Here is a 3,759-nt window from a genome sequence, read left to right as displayed (position 1 = left end):
GCCCAAAACATGGGCAACATCATGAGGTGGTGGGAGGAGTCATTTGGTTAAGTTTGAGTGAAATCCGATCCCTAGAACTACCCAAAACACCAACCACTCCAATTAGGGACGAATTGCCTTTGAACTTGAATTGTCCAATTTCTTACACCTATTGATTTCGAATCGAGCCCAAAACTTGGGCAACATCATGAGGTGGTGGGAGGAGTCATTTGGTTAAGTTTGAGTGAAATCTGATCCCTAGAACTACCCAAAACACCAACCACTCCAATTAGGAACGAACTGCCTTTGAACTTCAATTGTCCAATTTCTTACACCTATTGATTTCGGATCGAGCCCAAAACTTGGGTAACATCTTAATGTGCTGGGAGGAGTCATTTGGTTAAGTTTGAGTGAAATCCGACCTCTAGAACTTCCCAAAACACCAACCACTCCAATCAGGAACGAACTGCCTTTGAACTTGAATTTCCAATTTCTTACACCTATTGATTTCTGATCAAGCCAAAAACTTGGGCAACATCATAATGTGGTGGGAGGAGTGATTTGGTTAGTTTTGAGTGATATCCGATCTCTAGAACAATGGAATACACCAACTGTAACAACCCAATTCTTAATTATTATTTAACTAATATTTTAACAAGGAAAAAGACTAAACTACCCTTAGAATATTTTATTAGGTTTTAAATTGACTTGTTCACTGGGGAAGAATTTGGGAAAACTACTTATACCGTTGTGTAGAGCACGACGAAACGAGTCCGTAGACACGTAGTGGACTCGAATCGGACTGGTAACGAAGAAATTACGAGCAAAATACTGAAAAAGGACAAAAAAGTAATTTTTGAAAAATCAGATTTTTTTAAAAATCAGATTACCTCTCTCTCTCCTCATTCTCTTCTTCCTCGCGCAAAACCCCCTACCCATTACTGTTCATTCGAACCAGCCCAGCCACCACCCACCTCCACCAAACCGCACCGGACCAGCCAAGACCTGACCGGCGTCGCACCCACATCCGCTCCGACCTTCCTCCTGCCTCCGCCGACGCCACAGCCACCGGAAACAGCCCGGAATTGGCTGGTTTTTCTCCGAATTTTAAGCCTCTCGTTCTCCCTCCTCCGGCCACCAAATCGGAAGAATTAGGTATGGTTTTTCGACTGATTTTCGTGCTCTAGCTGCTGGTTGGGTAGGTTTTCAGAGATTTTAAAGTTTGACAGGTCGATTTACGAGTTAAGTTTCTGCCGGTTTGCGTCGTCGATTTTAGTAACTTCCAGCCACTTTTTGGCCATAGTCCAAGAACAAAAGTAGTTCCAAATTAGGTGTTTTACCTGGACTAGGAGTTTGGGCCGGCGGTTTGGAGATTTTCCGGCCGCCGGAAATTGTTATGCACACCCACGCGCTGCCGGCGCGTGGGCGGCACGCGAGCCAGGTATTGGGGACCACTCTTGGTCCTAGAATGATCCTTGTATCCTCACGAGCGCGTAGCAATTCGCGGATCTTAATTCGGATAACGGTTGAACCCCGAACGGATCTCGCATAATGTGCCATTTCTGGGTTCAATACGTTCAGACCGTTGGATTTTAGTCAAACTGGAGTATGTTGATCTAGGTAGTTTCAGGGTCTTGTAGGATTCGACGGATCGTTAATCGGAGTCCCGGTTACTCTGAAAAGGCCAACCCTAAGGTTAGGAGTACGCAAAACCATTCGTTATCCGATCGTGCGATCGTGAGAAATCCGACCGTCCGATCGAGACCAAACTCTCGGGACGTGTGTCCTAGGTATGTGGGAACCTCTAGCAATTTTCAGAGCGGGTTTTGAGGCCGTGGACCCCAAGGGGTCCTGAGTTGACTTTTAGGGACTTTATCGTTTTAAGTCCCGAGCTACTTCTAAACCATATCCACTGAGAGGAAAGTTAGTGTGGGCAAAGGAACAATCTTTATTAGGATGCACGCACCTTTAGGAGCCGGGGGTGAGGGTTTTTAACTTATTATTATTTTATTGAGCAGATTTATTAATAAAATATTATGATGACTATACAGGCACCCGGGCACCAGGTGACCCGCAGGAGGGACCTTCGAAAGGTCCAGCTAGCTCAGATCACCAGTGAGTGGACCTTTTTGTTTTCATAAATGAATTTATGCAATTTAATCTTATTTCTTGATCTTGAATAAGTTATTCATTGCCCGGAGTTTTAACAACTTGATTTATTGTTGTTTTTATATGTTTATTTTATATGCTGCCGAGTTGAGAGTGCCTAGAGATTTTTGGCATAGCCGAATTGTTAGATAATTAACAGATAAATTGGCAGCAGAGTTCAAGGGCTGATAATAATTAAATTAAATTCTTATTTACTTTTCAGAACTTTATATTTTCTTAAAAGCCACCCTAGGTACCCAAGCATATTAAAGGTTGCCTTCAGTTATATGTTGCCTTTGGTATAAAATGATTGCCTTCGGTTATATTGATGTCGACGGACATCCAGTTGCCTTCGGGTAGGTCAGCATGCTAGACACCGCCCCACGAGTTTCGGGGACGCCCAAACCGTGGGTGTGAGGAACGCGGCTCAGGTGGACCAAGTGTCCCCTGAATCCCGCGAGGATTGCGGCTCGGGTGACTTTGTGTTTCCCGAGGTCTGTTAGGACGTGTCGCTCCGGTGGCACGAGGATGGAATTGACGGATTAATAAATGGGTACACCTAGGTGGTAGATTAAAGTGATTTCTATGCTTTTAAGAATTTAATGTTTGTTTAAGTATGTGATTAAATCTATAGATATAAATATGTATGCTTTGATTTCAGTACAAGTATGATAAGAAATGGTTTAGTTTTATAACTGAGTTTTTTTACAGTGGGGGTTAGTATGTTTCTCTACTATGTTTCTAAAGCTTTGTTTTTGGTCCACTCACCCTTTCCGTGTTTTGCCCCCCCAGGCAGTAGGCGTGCATAGTGAGCCACCATTGGGCCGAGTCCAGCTTCTGCCACACTCCTTGACGACGTAGGGACGTGTATAATTATTTTATACTTGTAGTTTTCTGTATAGAGCTCTGATATTGCCCTTGAAGTATACTTAACTGTTGGAATGTATTTATTTTGCATGCTGGCAGTTGGTGTACAGTTTTCCATGCTTTACTGACAGGTGTAATTTTGGGTTTGGTCTAATTACAGGGGAGACTCTGCTGAAATTTCGGCAGAAGTCAAACTCCATTTTTAGTAGCACTTTTGAGTAAAAGGGCAATAAGGTCAATTTTGTCCAGCACCTGCCAGGTGTCGGACACGCACAGGGTTCGGCTCGGATTCCAAAGTGGAATTTGGGTCGGGTCCTGTCACCAACCACTCTGATTAGGAACGAACTGCCTTTGAACTTAAATTGTCCAATTTCTTACACCTATTGATTTCGAATCGAGCCCAAAACTTGGGCAACGTCATAATATGGTGGGAGGAGTCATTTGGTTAAGTTTCAGTGAAATCCGATCTCTAGAACTACCCAAAACACCAACCACTCCAATTAGGAACGAACTGCCTTTGAACTTGAATTGTCCAATTTCTTACACCTATTGATTTCGTATCGAGCCCAAAACTTGGGCAACAACATAATATGGTTGGGGGATTCATTTGGTTAATTTTGAATGAAATCCGATCTCTAGAACTATCCAATACACCAACCACCCCAATTCGGAACGAACTGCCTTTGAACTTGAATTGTCCAATTTCTTACACCTATTGATTTCGGATCAAGCCTAAAACTTGGGCAACACCATAATATGGTGGGA

At 43.3% G+C, this 3,759-nt stretch overlaps 1 long non-coding RNA gene across 1 annotated transcript; it reads left to right on the top strand.

Annotated features, from left to right (window-relative positions):
* The first annotated feature begins 1,096 nt into the window (after positions 1–1,096).
* LOC148296594 (uncharacterized) lies at positions 1,097–3,111 on the top strand. The gene is made up of 3 exons (XR_015833384.1): positions 1,097–1,134; positions 2,031–2,094; positions 2,920–3,111. It is a non-coding gene; the product is annotated as an uncharacterized LOC148296594 (long non-coding RNA).
* Positions 3,112–3,759: the final 648 nt, after the last annotated feature.

The sequence above is a fragment of the Prunus avium genome, chromosome 2 (genome assembly GCF_965620075.1).
Source record: "Prunus avium chromosome 2, drPruAviu1.hap1.1, whole genome shotgun sequence".
Lineage (NCBI taxonomy): Eukaryota > Viridiplantae > Streptophyta > Magnoliopsida > Rosales > Rosaceae > Prunus > Prunus avium.
The sequence above is the reverse complement of the archived record's forward strand: the minus strand, read 5'-3'. Positions and strand labels throughout refer to the sequence as shown.